Source organism: Elephas maximus, chromosome X, assembly GCF_024166365.1.
Source record: "Elephas maximus indicus isolate mEleMax1 chromosome X, mEleMax1 primary haplotype, whole genome shotgun sequence".
NCBI classification, from domain to species: Eukaryota; Metazoa; Chordata; class Mammalia; order Proboscidea; family Elephantidae; genus Elephas; species Elephas maximus.
The window spans coordinates 98,778,819-98,795,109 of record NC_064846.1 but is presented as its reverse complement, the minus strand read 5'-3'; positions in this window follow the sequence as shown (position 1 = coordinate 98,795,109).

Below are 16,291 nucleotides of genomic sequence, written 5' to 3'. Positions count from 1 at the left end.
AATAAAGAAGTTGGATTCATAAACATATTTTACACCAAAATAAATACCAGATGGATTAAAAAAGTTAAATATAAAAAATTAAACCATAACTGTACTAGAAGAAATCATGGAAGTTTTTTTTTTAGATCTCAGAGTGGTATAGGAAGGTGCCCTTCTAAGTATGACCCAAACCTAGAAGTCATATAAAATTTGAGATTGATAAATTTGATCATATAAAAATGAAATAAATTCTAAATGGCAAAAACCAAAACTCATAATAACAAAAATCAAAAAACAAATGACATACCGAGAGAAACAATTGGCAATTCATATGACAAAGGACTAATTTTCCTAATATATAAGGAGCTTCTACAAATCAATAAGAAAAAAACCAGCATCCCAATTTTAAAAATGAACTATTTTAATAGTTCACAGAAAAGGAAATGCATAGGAAAATATGTTTACATTCGCTCATGATAGGAAAAATTAAAATTAAAACTATATTGTAAAATCATTTTTCACATAATAGGGTTAGTAATGATCAAAAATTTGATACCATACTATGACGGCCAGGTATGGGGAAACAGAAATTCCCTTATATTACTGGTGGAAGCCCTTAACTGAAAGCAATTTGGCAACATCTATCAAAGTTTCTTAAATTCATACCATTAACCTAGCAATTCCACTTCTAGAAATTTATCTTACAAATAAACTAGCACATACAAGTGGTTATTAATGGCAAAATAATTTTTGAACATTTTATTGTGGCTTAGATGAAAGTTTACAGGGCAAATCAGCTTCCCAATAAACAATCTATACACAGCCTGTTCCATGACACCAGTTGCAAACCCCTGAATGCACCAGAACTCCCCCCCTTCCTCCCTGGATTCCCCTTGTCCATTTGCCCAGCTTTCCTGCCCCTACCTTCCTTCTGAACTTTGATTTGGGGTAAATACTACCCTTCAGGTCTCACATAATTGATTGTTCTAAGGTGTACATTCCTCACTGGTTCTAATGGCAACATATTTTAAACAACCTAAATATTGATCAGTAGGGAACTAGTTAAGGAACCCTCGTGGCACAGTGGTTAAGCACTCAGCTAACCAAAAGGTCGGCGCTTCGAACCCACCAGCTGCTCTGCAGGAGAAAGATGGGGCAGTCTGCTTCTGTAAAGATTTATAGCCTTGGAAATCCTATGAGGACATTCTACTCTGTCCTAAAGGGTCGCTATGAGTTGGAATCGACTTAATGGCAATGGGTGCTGGTGGTAGGGACCTAGTTAAAGCATGGTCCTTTCAGTGTAATACAATGTAGTTATTTTAAAAAATCAGGGAGGAAAGGAGGAGCAAAAGAAATCAAAAGCTGCCAGAAAAAAGGAAATAATAAAGATCAGGGCAGAAATAAATAAAATAGAAAAACAATAGAGTCAACAAAACCAGAACCTGGGTTTTTCGAAAGGCTCAATAAACTAGACAAACCGCTGGCTAGACTGACAAAAGAAAAAAGCCAGAAGAGGCAAACAGCCAAATTAAGAAATGAAATTGGTGACGTTACAACCAATCCAACAGATAAACAGAAAATCATAACTGATTACCATGAAAAATTTTTATTTAGACAAATTTAAAAGCCTAGATGAAACAGATAAATTCCTAGGAAAACGCTACCTATCAAACGACCACAAACAGAAGTAGAAAATTTACGTAGACCCATTACAAAAGAAGAGACTGAAAATGTTATCAAAAAACTGCCAACAAAAAAAGCCAAGTACCAGAGGGCTACACTGGAAAAGTCTGCTAAACATTCAGAGAAGAGTTGACATCAATTCTACTCAATCTCTTCAAAAACACAGGCAAGGAAGGAACACTATCAAACTCTTTCTATTAGGCATAACTCTGATGTCTAAACCAGGAAAGACATCACAAAAACAAAGAAAGAAAATTATAGACCAATATCCATTGTGAACATAGATACAAAATTTTTCAACAAAATTCTAGCCAAACAGACTTAAGCAACATATCAAAAAAAGTCATGCACCCATGATCAAGTGGGATTCATACAAGGACTACGAGGGTGATTCAACATTAGAAAATTAACAAATGTAACCCACCACGTAAATAAAACAAAGGAAAAGGACCATATGATCATATTAATCGATGCAAAAAAGGCATTCCATAAAATTCAACACCCTTTCCTGATAAAAACTCTCAGCAAAATAAGAATAGAAAGGAAATTTCTCAACACAATTAAGGGCATATATGCAAAACCAACAGTCAACATTACACTCAGTGGAGAAAGATGAGAGTCTTCCCTTTGAGAACGATAAACCATTGCCAAACTGACAAAAGATAAGCAGAAGGGGAAGCAACTAACCCAAATAAGAAATGAGATAGGCAATATCAAAACAGACCCAACTGAAATTAAAAGAATCGTATCAGATTACTATGAAAAATTGTACACCAACAAATTTGAAAACATAGAAGCAATGCACAAATTTCTAGAAAGACACTACCTACCTAAACTAACATGAACAGAAGTAGAACAACTCAATGAACCCATAACAAAAGAAGAGATTGACAAGGTAATCAAAAAACTCCCAACAAAAAAAAAGCCCTGGCCTGGATGGCTTCACTGGAGAGTCCTACCAAACTTTCAGAGAAGAGTTAACACCACTACCACTAAAGGCATTTCAGAGCATAGAGAAGCATGGAATACTCCTAAACTCATTCTATGAAGCCGGCATATCCCTGATACCAAAACCAGGTAAATACCACAAAAAAAGAAAATTACAGACCTATATCCCTCATGAACTTAGATGCAAAAATCCTCAACAAAACTCTAGCCAACAGAATTCAACAACATATCAAAAAAATAATTCACCGTGACCAAGTGGGATTCATACCAGGTATGCAGGGATGGTTCAACATTATAAAAACAATTAATGTCATCCATCATATAAATAAAAAAGACAAGAACCACATGATCTTATCAATTGATGCAGAAAAGGCATTTGACAAAGTCCAACACCCATTCATGATAAAAAACTCTCAGCAAAATAGGAATAGAAGGGAAATTCCTCAACATAATAAAGGCCATGTATACAAAGCCAACATCATCCTAAATGGAGAGAGCCTGAATGCATTCCCCTTGAGATCAGGAACCAGACAAGGATGCCCATTATCATCACTCTTATTCAACATTGTACTAGAAGTCCTAGAAAGAGCAATAAGACAAGAAAGAGAAATAAAAGGTATCCAAATTGAAGAAGTAAAACTATTTCTATTTGCAGATGATATGATCCTGTACATTGAAGACCCTAAGATTCCACAAGAAAACTGCTGGAACTAATAGAAGAATTTACAAATGTTGCAAGGTACAATATCAACGCACAAAAATCAGTTGAGTTCCTCTACACTAACAAAAAAAAAAAAAAGCAACTCCAAAAACTAAATCAAGAAAACAAAACCATTTACAATAGTCCCCAAATCGATAAAATACCTAGGAATTAACCTAACCAGGGACGTAAAAGACTTATACAAAGAAGATTATAAAACACTACTATAAGAGACTGAAAAAGATCTAAAAAAAATGGAAAGACAACCTGTGCTTATGGACTGAAAGACTTAATAAAGTGAAAATGTCAATTCTACTTAAAGCAATCTACAGGTACAATGCAATCCTGATACAGATCTCAACAATATTCTTTACTGAAATGGAAAAACTAACGACCAATTTCATATAGAAAGGTAAGAAACCCCAAAGAAATATTGAAGAAAAAGAGCAAAGCAAGAGGCCTCACAACCTCGATATCAAAACATTCTATATAACTACTGTATCAAACAGCCCGATATTGGTTCAACGATAAACACACAGACCAGTGGAATAGAATTGAGAATTCAGAATTAAACCCAGCCACCTATGGACAAATGATTTTCAACAAGGGCTCAAAGTCCATTCACAGGGGCAGAAACAGTCTATTTCATAAATGGTGCTGGTAACATTGGATATCTACCTGCAGAAAGATGAAACAGGACCCATATGTCACACCATACAAAAAACTAACCCAAATTGGTTTAAAGGCCTGAATGTTAACCATAAAATTCCTGGAAGAGAACATATGGAGAAAATTATGGGACCTAATCTTTTGTAAAAATAGGATAACAAATATCACAACAAATGGATAAATAGAAGTCCAAATAGATAAATGAGAACTCATAAATATTATAAACATATGCTCATAAAAGACTTTATTAAGAGTAAATATACAGAGGCAGAACCAACATGGTGCTATAGACAGAAGCACCACATCGTCCTTCCACAGCAAAGACCCAAAAAACTAAGTAAAACAGAGAGGAACATCAATCCTGAAACCCTAAGCATCAAACGAAGAGATAAAGAACTCAGCCAAGCACTGAATGGAGTAAGAAACTGACAGAGAACAGAGAGCAAGGAGAAATATGAGCAAAGGTCTCCTACCAGCTAACACAGCATGTATTTGCCATCTTGGACTCCTGTCAGAGATCGGCGGACAGGAAGTATGGGAAAGCAGCTTCACGGAGCTCCCAGCACGAGACAGAGCACCCAGTAACCAGCAATATACGCTTCCCCGCCTCCCATCCTTCAACCCTCTGCTTGGTCTCCGCCACTTCTTAGCTGGCAGCAGCCCCTCCGCTGGCCAAGAGGTGCAGACTCTGTGCCGCTTGGATTTGCCCTGCCAACATCAAAGAGCGGCAGAAAGGGAGTACAGGAAAGCAGCTTCACAGAGCTCCCAGCAGGAGACAGAACTCCCGCTAACCAGTGATATATGCTCTCCCAACACCCACCCTTCTCCGCCCATTCCGCCTCTGCTGCTTCCTAACTGGCTGCAGTCTCCTGACCTGGAGGCACCAGCTCTGCCTCCGTGCCACTTGGATTCACCTTGCCCACAAAGGCTGGCTCTCTCAGTGCCATTTCTTTGCTGCTGGTGTTGCTTTTTTCCACTTTTTTTTTTTGTTTGTTTCTTCCCTGCCTCTCACCTCCTCCCTGTCCTTTCTCTCGAACACCTAGCTCTGTGTGCCATCATTGCTTCTTCTTGAAAGACTGTGAAGTGCCACTCGAATGGGGAACTGTTTCCAAGGACCATGTGGCCACGCTGGGGCCCTTTTTCATTTTTTGTTTCATTCTGTTGTGTTCTGTTTTCTTTTATTTCTTTTTGATTTCACACCTTGGGAGCCCCTTCTAGCCAGGCTGCACTGTGAGGCTTGGGAGCCACTTCTCTGGTCTGCACAACCATGTTGGTGGGATCCCTGAGGGCATTCCTTTTTGACTTTCTTCATTTTTCAATTTCTCATCTCTCTATGCTTAGCTTCTTCTCCTGTCTCCTGAATGCTTGATGCTGCATTACATCTCTGCCCCTTATAGCCAGGCTGTACTCCATGGCCGGGGAGCCCTTTCTTCAGCCTGCGCAGCCACACTGGTGGGATCTCTGGGGGCTTTTCTTTCTTTCATTTCTCTTTCTAATTTTTGTTTATTTATTTATTCTCTTTTTCTTTTTTCCTTTTTGTTTTTCTCCATTTCTCAGTTTCTCATCTCTCCACTCCAACAGCAAGCTCCCTGAGCACTTTTTTTGTTTGCTTGTTTGTTTATTGGCTCCTGTTCCTCTCTCCTCTCTCTCTTCTTTCCCATATCCATCTTCGCTCCACACATCAAAACCTCCCCCCTCCTTCCTGCCTACCTGCACCACATACTGACCACCACACCCCTGAGCAGCACAGGCATGGCCTACTGGAACCTGCCCTGCACTTACTCGTGGCCCGCCTGTCAGCCCCAGTACATGACACAAACAACCCATCCCAGCCTATCCCCTGCAGTTGGATCTGCCCCGCTGCACCATAGCTGAGTGACTGGACCTGCCCATTGAACAAGGATATGAAAAGTATCATGCCCACGGATGAAAAAACAACAAAGAACTCACAACCCACCTGCTCAGACATAACCAGATAAAACAAAAAAGTAGGACAAAACAAATCTAAAATCAATAAATGAAGAAAATAACTACTGAACGTCCTGAAGACAGCAGATAATATCAGAACATATATAAAAAAGGACAGGATTATTCCAGTAGGCGTCCAAAATAAAAAAACCAGATGACTTTCCAGTAGAAGAAAATGCACTAGAACTACCTGATAGGGAATTCAATCTCTAATATTCAGAGCTATCCAAGAGTTGAAGCAAAAAGCAGGCAAAAATGAGGGAAAAATAGACGAATTTATGGAAAAGGCAGACAAATTCATGGAGGATACAGGCAAAAAATGGAATAATTCAAGAAAATATGCAGGAACAAAATGCCAAAATAAATTCACAACTAGGAATCATACAAACACAACAATTAGGAATCCAAAAGATAAACAAGATTTCAGAAATGGCCAGTGTCATAGAAGGGCTGAGGAGCAGTTTTGAAACAACAGAAAAGAGAATCAGCAAATTTGAAGACAAACACTTGGATACAACTTTGAGGAAAAATCAGAAAGAAGAACAAAGAAAAATGAAGAAACTCTGAGAATTATATGTGATACAATCAAAAGCAAAAATTTTGGAGTGATTAGAACTCCAGAACAGGGAGACAAAATGGAAAACACCAAGAGGATCATTGAAGAATTGCTGACAGAAAACTTCCATAATATTATGAATGATGAAAAGCTGACCATGGAAGAAGCTCAACGAATCCCATATAGAATAGACTCCAAAAGAAAAACACCAAGGTGTATCATAATCACACTCAGTAAAACCAAAGACAAAGAAAGAATCCTGAGAGCAGCTCGAGAAAAATGAAAAATCACAGAGGGGAAACAATAAGACTAAGCTCTGATTACTTGGCAAAAACCATGCAGGCAAGAAGGCAATAGGATGACATATATAAAAACTTGAAACAAAAAATTGCCAACCAAGAATAATATATCCTATGAAGCTCTCATTCAGACATGATGGTGAAATTAGGACATTTCCAGATAAACAGAAATTAAGGGAATATGTAAAAACAAAACCAAATTTACAAGAATTACTAAAGAGAGTCCTTCAGTTTGAGAACAAACAACATGAGACCACGGCCTGAATCTAGGGCCAAGATTGCACCAGCCACATACCAACCTAGGAAATAAACCCTCAAGGAGTATTCAAAACCAAAAGATTCACAACAGAGAACCAGAGAAATTAACCTGTAAATGACAACAACTTCAGGACAATAAAAGAGGGACTAAATGGTGTAGGTATAGACTTTCTAATGGAGAGGAAGGCAAGGTGATATCAAGTAATAATAGACTGGTTCAAACATAGGAGGATGAGGTAAATTTCACAGTAACCACAAAGAAAGCTAAAAAACCTACTTGTCTTTAAATAAAGAAGAAAAACATAAAGTCTCAGTAAAAACAAAAGAAATGGAAAAAAAACACAAACAAAACAAATTCAGCACAAGAGAGTAAGAGGAAATAAAAAAACAGCACCACAAAATAAAGCACTACAAAATAATGTCAATAAATTCACATTTATCAATAAACGTAAATGGCCTAAATGCACCCATAAAGGGACATAGAGTGACAGAATGGATAAAAAAACATGATCTATTGATATGCTGTCTACGAGAGACACGCCTTAGAAACAAAGACATAAGTTTATTATAAATCAAAGGATGGAAAAAATATATCAAGCAAACAGCTACCAAAGAGAGCAGGGGTGGCAATACTAATCTCAGATAAAATAGACTTTTAAACTAAATCTACCATAAAAGACAAAGAAGGGCACAACATAGTGATTAAAGGTACGATCCATCATGAGGACATAACCATAATAAATATCTATGCACCCAATGACAGGGCTCCAAAATACATAAAACAAACTCTAACAGCACTGAAAAGAGAAATTGGCAGTTCCACAATAATGGTAGGAGACTTCAACACAACCCTTTTGTTAAAGGACAGAACATCTAGAAAGAAACTAAAAAAAGATACAAAAGATCTAAAGGACACAATCAGTCAACTTGAACTCATAGACATATATACGACACTCCACCCAACGGGTACAAAGTACACATTCTTTTCCAATGCACATGGAACGTTCTCCAGAATAGACCACATCTTAGGCCACAGAGCAACCCTCAACAAAATCCAAAACACTGAGATAATATAAAGTATCTTCTCTGACCACAATGCCATCAAAGTAGAAATTAACAACAGGAAGAGCAAGGAAACGAAATCAATTACATAGAAACTGAATAACACCCTGTTTAAAAACCACTGGGTAATAGAAGGAATCAGAGATGGAATAAAATAATTCCTAGAGTCAAATGAGAATGAAAACACATCATACCAAAATCTTTGGGTCACAGCAAAGACAGTCCTTAGAGGTCAACTTACAGCAATAGATGCACACATCAAAAAATAAGAAAGGAACAAAATCAAAACATTAGCTACACAACTCGATCAAATAGAAAGAGAACAGCAAAAAAGAAAAAAGCCCACAGCCACCAGAATAAAGGAAACTATAAAGATCAAAGAAGAAATAAATGAAATAGAGATAGGAAAACAATAAAAAGAATCAACAAAACCAAAAGTTGGTTCTTTGAAAGGATCAACCAGTTTGAAACACCAGTGGCCAAAATTACAAAAGAAAAAACAGGAGAGGACACAAATAATCCAAATAAGAAATGAAATGGGGAACATTACTACAGACCCAACTGAAATAAAAAAATTCAAAAGAGATTATTATGAAAAACTATACTCCAACAAATTTGAAAACCTAGTGGAAATTGACAAATTTCTAGAAATACATTACCTACCCACCCAAACTAACACAAAATGATGTTGAAAATCTAAACAGATCCATAACAAGAGATTGAAAAGGTAATAAAAATAAAAAACTTCCAACCAAAAAAAAAATTCTACCAAACATTCAGAGAGGAGCTTACACCGGTCCTACTCAAACTATTTCAGAACATAGAAAAGGAAGCAATACTTCCAAATTAAATCTATAAAGCCAGGATAACCCTGGTACCAAAACTAGGCCAAAAAAAAAATTACAGACCAATATCTCTCATGAATATAGACGCAAAAATTCTCAACAAAATTCTAGCCAGTAGAATTCAGCATCATATCAAAAAAATAATACACCACGACCAAGTAGGATTCATACCAGATATGCAAGGATGGTTCAAATTTAGAAAATCGACCAATGTAACCCACCACATAAATAAAAAGACAGAAAAGAATCCCATGATCATCTCAATTGACGCGGAAAAGGCATTCAACAAACTCCAACACCCATTCTTAATAAAAACTCTCCATAAAATAGGTACGGAATGGAAATTTCTCAATATAATAAAGGACATCTATGTAAAACTAATAGCTGGCATTATTCTTAATGGGGAGAGGCCGAAAACATTCTGCTTGAGAATAGGAACAAGACAAGGATGCCCTTTATCACTACTCCTATTTAACATTGTGCTGAAAGTCCTAGCTAGAGCAATAAGGCAAGAAAAAGAAACAATAGGCATCCAAATTGGTAATGAAGAAGTTAAACTGTCCCTATTTGCGGATGATATGTTTTATGATACTGTACATAGAAAACCCAAAAGACTCCAAGAGAAAACTATTCGAACTAATATAAAAATTCAGCAGAGTAGGAGGATACAAGATAAACGTACAAAAATCAGTTGGATTCCTATACACCAATAAAGAGAACAATGAGAAGGAAATCAGGAAAACAATACCATTTATAACAGCCCCTAAAAAAATTCTAACCAGGGATGTAAAGGACCCGTACAAAGAAAACTACAAAACACTACTGCAAGTAATCAAAACAGAGCTACACAAATGGAAAAACATATCATGCTCATGGATAGAAAGACACAACATTGTGAAAGTGACAATTCTACCCAAAGTAATTTACAAATACAATGCAATCCTGATCCAAATAGCAACGATATTCTTTAAAGAGATGGAAAAACTGATCATTAACTTCATATGGAAAGGGAAGAAGCCCCGGATAAGTAAAGCAATATTGAACAAGAAGAATAAAGTAGAAGAACTCACACTACCTGACCTCAGAACCTACTATACAGATACGGCAGTCAGAACAGCCTGGTACTGGTACAACGACAGATACATTGACCAATGGAACAGAATTCAGAAGCCAGATGTAAATCCATCCACCTACGGTCACCTGATCTTCTACAAGGGACCAAAGTCCATCAAGTGGGGAAAAGACGGTTTTTGTTGTTTTTTTAACAAATGGTGCTGGCAAACTTGATGTCCATCTGCAAAAAAAACGAAACAGAACCCATACCTCACACCAAAATGGATTAAAGATCTAAATATAAAACCAGAAACTGTAAAGTTCAGAGAAGAAAAAATAGGATCAATGCTAGAGGCCCTAATACATGGCGTTAACAGGATACAAACCATAACCAACTACAAACTCCAGAAGATAAGCTAGATAACCAAGATTTTCTAAAAATTAAACACGCTCATCAAAAGACTTCATCAAAGTGTAAAAAGAGAACCTACAGACTGGGAAAATTTTTTGGCTATTACAAGTCAGACAAAAGTTTAATCTCTAAAATCTACAAGAAAATTCAACACTTCTACAAGAAAAAGACAAATAATCCAAATAAAAATGTGAAAAGGCAGTAGTCAAAACAGCCTGGTACTGGTACAACAACAGACACATAGACCAGTGGAACAGAATTGAGAACCCAGATATAAATCCATCCACATATGAGCAGCTGATATTTGACAAAGGCCCAGTGTCAGTTAATTGGGGAAAAGATAGTCTTTTTAACAAATGGTGCTGGCATAACTGGATATCCCTTTGCAAAAAAATGAAACAGGACCCATACCTCACACCATGCACAAAAACGAACTCCATGTGGATCAAAGACCTAAACATAAAGACTAAAACGATAAAGATCATGGAAGAAAAAATAGGGACAACGTTAGGAGCCCTAATACAAGGCATAAACAGAATACAAAACATTACCAAAAATGACGAAGAGAAACCAGATAACTGGGAGCTCCTAAAAATCAAACACCTATGCTCATCTAAAGACTTCACCAAAAGAGTAAAAAGACCACCTACAGACTGGGAAAGAATTTTCAGCTATGACATCTCTGACCAGTGCCTGATCTCTAAAATCTATATGATTCTGTCAAAACTCAACCACAAAAAGACAAACAACCCAATCAAGAAGTGGGCAAAGGATATGAACACACACTTCACTAAAGAAGATATTCAGGCAGCTAACAGATACATGAGAAAATGCTCTCGATCATTAGCCATTAGAGAAATGCAAATTAAAACTACGATGAGATTCCATCTCACTCCAACCAGGCTGGCATTAATCCAAAAAACAAAAATAATAAATGTTGGAGGGGCTGCGGAGAGATTGGAACTCTTACACACTGCTGGTGGGAATGTAAAATGGTACAACCACTTTGGAAATCTATCTGGCGTTATCTTAAACAGTTAGAAATAGAACTACCATACAACCCAGAAATCCCACTCCTCGGAATATACCCTAGAGAAAGAAGAGCCTTCCCACAAACAGATATATGCACACCCATGTTTATTGCAGCTCTGTTTACAATAGCAAAAAGCTGGAAGCAACCAAGGTGTCCATCAACGGATGAATAGGTAAATAAATTGTGGTATATTCACACAATGGAATACTACGCATCGATAAAGAACAGTGACGAATCTCTGAAACATTTCATAACATGGAGGAACCTGGAAGGCATTATGCTGAGCGAAATCAGTCAGAGGCAAAAGGACAAATATTGTATAAGACCACTCTTATAAGATCTTGAGAAATAGTATAAACTGAGAAGAACACATACTTTTGTGGTTACGAGAGGGGGGAGGGAGGGAGGGTGGGAGAGGGTTTTTTACTGATTAATTAGTAGATAAGAACTGCTTTAGGTGAAGGGAAGGACAATACTCAATACATGGAAGGTCAGCTCAACTGGACTGGACCAAAAGCAAAGAAGTTTCCGGGATAAAATGAATGCTTCAAAGGTCAGCGGAGCAAGGGCAGGGGTTTGGGGACCATGGTTTAAGGGGACTTCTAAGTCAATTGGCAAAATAATTCTATTATGAAAACATTCTGCATCCCACTTTGAAATGTGGCATCTAGGGTCTTAAATGCTAACAAGCGGCCATCTAAGATGCATCAATTGGTCTCAACCCACCTGGATCAAAGGAGAATGAAGAACACCAAGGTCACACGACAACTAAGAGCCCAAGAGACAGAAAGGGCCACATGAACCAGAGACCTACATCATCCTGAGACCAGAAGAACTAGTTGGTGCCCGGCCACAATCGAGGACTACCCTGACAGAGAGCACAACAGAGAACCCCTGAGAGAGCAGGAGATCAGTGGGATGCAGACCCCAAATTCTCATAAAAAGACCATACTTAATGGTCAGACTGAGACTAGAGGAATCCCAGCGGTCATGGTCCCCAAACCTACTCTCGGCCCAGGACGGGAACCATTCCCGAAGACAACTCATCAGGCATGAAAGGGACTGGACAGTGGGTAGGAGAGAGATGCCGAAGAAGAGTGAGCTAATGATATCAGGTGGACACTTGAGACTGTGTTGGCATCTCCTGTCTGGAGGAGGGATGGGAGGATAGAGAGAGTTGGAAGCTGGCAAAATTGTCACGAACGGAGAGACTGGAAGGGCTGACTCATTAGGGGGAGAGCAAGTGGGAGTACGGAGTAAGATGTATATAAACTTATATGTGACAGTCTGATTTGATTTGTAAACGTTCGCTTGAAGCTCAATAAAAGTTAATTAAAAAAAAATGTGCAAAGGAAATTAACAGACACTTCACCAAAGAAGACATTAAAGTGGCTAAAAGACCCATGAGAAAAGGCCACTTCTCTCTAGCCATTACAGAATTTCAAATCGAAACCACAATGAGATACCATCTCACCTGGGCATTACTGGCACGAATCAAAAAAGCAGGAAATAAATGTTGGAGAGGCTGCGGGGAGATCGGAAATCTTATGCACTGCTGGTGAGAATGCAAAATGATACAACCATTTTGGAAAACGATATAGCGCTTCCTTAGAAAGCAAGAAATAGAAATACCACGCCTAGGAATATACCCTCGAGAAATAAGAGTCGTCACATGTTCGTTGCGGCATTGTTCACAATAGCAAAAAGATGGGAACAACCTAGATGCCCATCAGCAAATGAATGGATAAACAAACTGTTGTACATACGCAAAATAGAGTATTATGCAACGACAAAGAACGATGAATCTGTGAAGAATCTCCGAACATGGATGAATCTGGAGGGCATTATGCTGAGTGAAATAAGTCAACCACAAAGCGACAAATATTGTAGGAGACTGTTACTGTAAATACTCATGAAAAAGTTTACATTCAAAAGGAAGCAATCTTTGATTGTTACGAGGGAGGGGAGTGATGGGGATGGAAAAACACTTAATAGATAAGTGGAAACTTTGGTAAATGGTAAGACAGTTACACAATACTGAGGAAACCAGCATAACCTGTACAAGACGAGGTCATGGTACCTCCGTAGACACATTCAGACTCCCTGAGGGACCGAATTGCTGGGCTGAGGGCTGTGGGGACCATGAACTTGGGGAATATCTAGCTCAATTTCATAACACATTTCATAAAGAAAATGTTCGACATTCTACTTTGGTGAGTAGCGTCTGGGGTCTTAAAAGCCTGTAAGCGGCCATCTAGGATACTCCACCGGTCTCACCCCTTCGGGAGCAAGGAAGAATGAAGAAAATTAAAGACACAAGTGAAAGACTAGTCCAAAGGACTAATGGACCACATCTACTATGGCCTCCGCCAGACTGAGTCCAGTACAACGAGATGGCGCTGGCTTACCGCCACTGACTGCTCTGACAGGGATCAAATAGAGGGCTCCAGACAGAGCTGGAGAAAAATATAGAACAAAATTCTAACTCAAAAAGAAAGCCCAGACTTGCTGGCCTGACAGAGACTGGAGAAACCCTGAGAGTATGGCCCCCGGACACCCTTTCAGCTCAGTAATGAGGTCACTCCTGAGGTTCACCCTTCAGCCAAAGATTGAACAGGCCCATGGAACAAAACAAGACTAAAGGGGTGCACCAGCCCTGGTGCAGGGACTGAAAGGCAGGAGGGAACAGGAAAGCTGGTTATAGGGAACCCAAGGTTGAGAAGGGAGAGTGTTGTTAACCGATGTCATAGAACAATGTGTATACTAACTGTTTCACAAGAAACTAGTTTGTTCTGTAAACCTTCACCTAAAGTACAAAAAAAAAACCTATAAATAGAACTACCCTTTTATGATCTAGCTATCCCACTCCTAGGTATGTACCCTACCCAAAAAACCCAGTGCCTTCGAGTCGATTCCGACTCATGGCGATCCTATAGGACAGAGTAGAACTGCCCCATAGAGTTTCCAAGGAGCACCTGGCGGATTTGAACTGCCCACCTTTTGGTTAGCAGCTGTAGCACTTAACCACTACGCCACCAGGGTTTCCTAGAGACCTGAAAATAATGGCACAAACAGACATATATGCTCTATGTTTATTGCTGCTTTACTCACAATAGCAAATAAATGGAAACAACTGAAGTGTCCATCAGTGGATGAATGGATAAGCAAATTGTGGTACATACATACAATGGAATACTACACAACCTTAAAGAACAATGATGGGTCTGTGAAACATATTATAACATGGAGGGACCTGGAGGGCATAGTGCTAAGTGAAATAAGTCAAGCATATAAGGATAAATATTGTATGATCCCTATTTTATAAGAAGACAGGTGTAGATAAATAGAGATCAGTGTTCATTGGTGGGTTAACAGGGAATGGAGCGGGGGGAGGAGAAAGTACACTTTATACCATGTTGTTTTTAGGTGCCCTCAGCTGGTCCCGACCCTATGTACACAGCAACCCTGTGTACAACAGCATGAAACACTGCCTGGTCCGGAGCCATCCTCACAATCATTGCTGTTTAAGCCCATTGTTGCAGCCACTGTGTCAATCCATCTCATTGAGGGTCTTCCGCTTTTTCGATGATCCTCTACGTTACCAAGCATAATGTCTTCCATAGACGGGTCCCTCCTGATAACATGTTCAAAGTATGTGAGACAAAGTCTCACCATCCTTGCTTCCAAGGAACACTCTGGCTATATTTCATCCAAAACTAACTTGTTCGTTCTTCTGGCAGTCTCCAGTATATATTCAATATTCTTTGTAAACACCATAATTCAAAGGCATCAATTCTTCTTCAGTCTTTCTTATTCATTGTCGAGATTTCACAAGCATATAAGGCAATTGAAAATACCCTGGCTTGGGTCAGGCACACCTTAGTTCTCAAAGTGATATCTTTGCTTTTTAACACTTCAAAGAGGTGTTTTGCAGCAGATTTGCCCAATGCAATGCATCAGTTGTTTTTTTATCATTATTATTTGGTTATTGAAATTCTGTTTTTAATTAACTTTTCACTGAAATATGATGATGAATTTGACACCATTCCTCTTCAATTTGTCATTCCTGACATAGTAGATCATTGTTGTTGTTGTTAGGTGCCATCGAGTCGGCTCCGACTCATAGCGACCCCATGCACAACAGAACGAAACACTGCCCAGTCCCGCTCCATCCTTACAATCGTTGTTATGCTTGAGCTCATTGCTGCAGCCACTGTGTCAATCCACCTCTTTGAGGGCCTTCCTCTTTTCCGCTGACCCTGTACTCTGCCAAGCATGATGTCCTTCTCCAGGGACTGATCCCTCCTGACAACATGTCCAAAGTATATAAGACGCAGTCTCGCCATCCTTGTTTCCAAGGGGCATTCTGGTTGTACTTCTTCTAAGACAGATTTGTTAGTTCTTTTGGCAGTCCGTGGTATATTCAATATTCTTTGCCAACACCACAATTCAAAGGAGTCAACTCTTCTTCAGTCTTGCTTATTCATTGTCCACCTTTCACATGCATATGACGCAACTGAAAATACCATGGCTTGGGTCAGGCTCACCTTAGTCTTCAGGGTGGCATCTTTGCTCTTCAACACTTTGAAGAGGTCCTTTGCAGCAGATTTGTCCAATGCAATGCGTCTTTTGATTTCTTGACTGCTGCTTCCATGGCTGTTGATTGTGGATCCAAGGAAAATGAACTCCTTGGCAACTTCAATCTTTTCTCCCTTTATCATGATGTTGCTCATCGGTCCAATTGTGAGGATTTTTGTTTTCTTTATGTTGAGATGCAGTCCATACTGAAGGCTGTGGTCTTTGATCTTCATTAGTAAGTGCTTCAA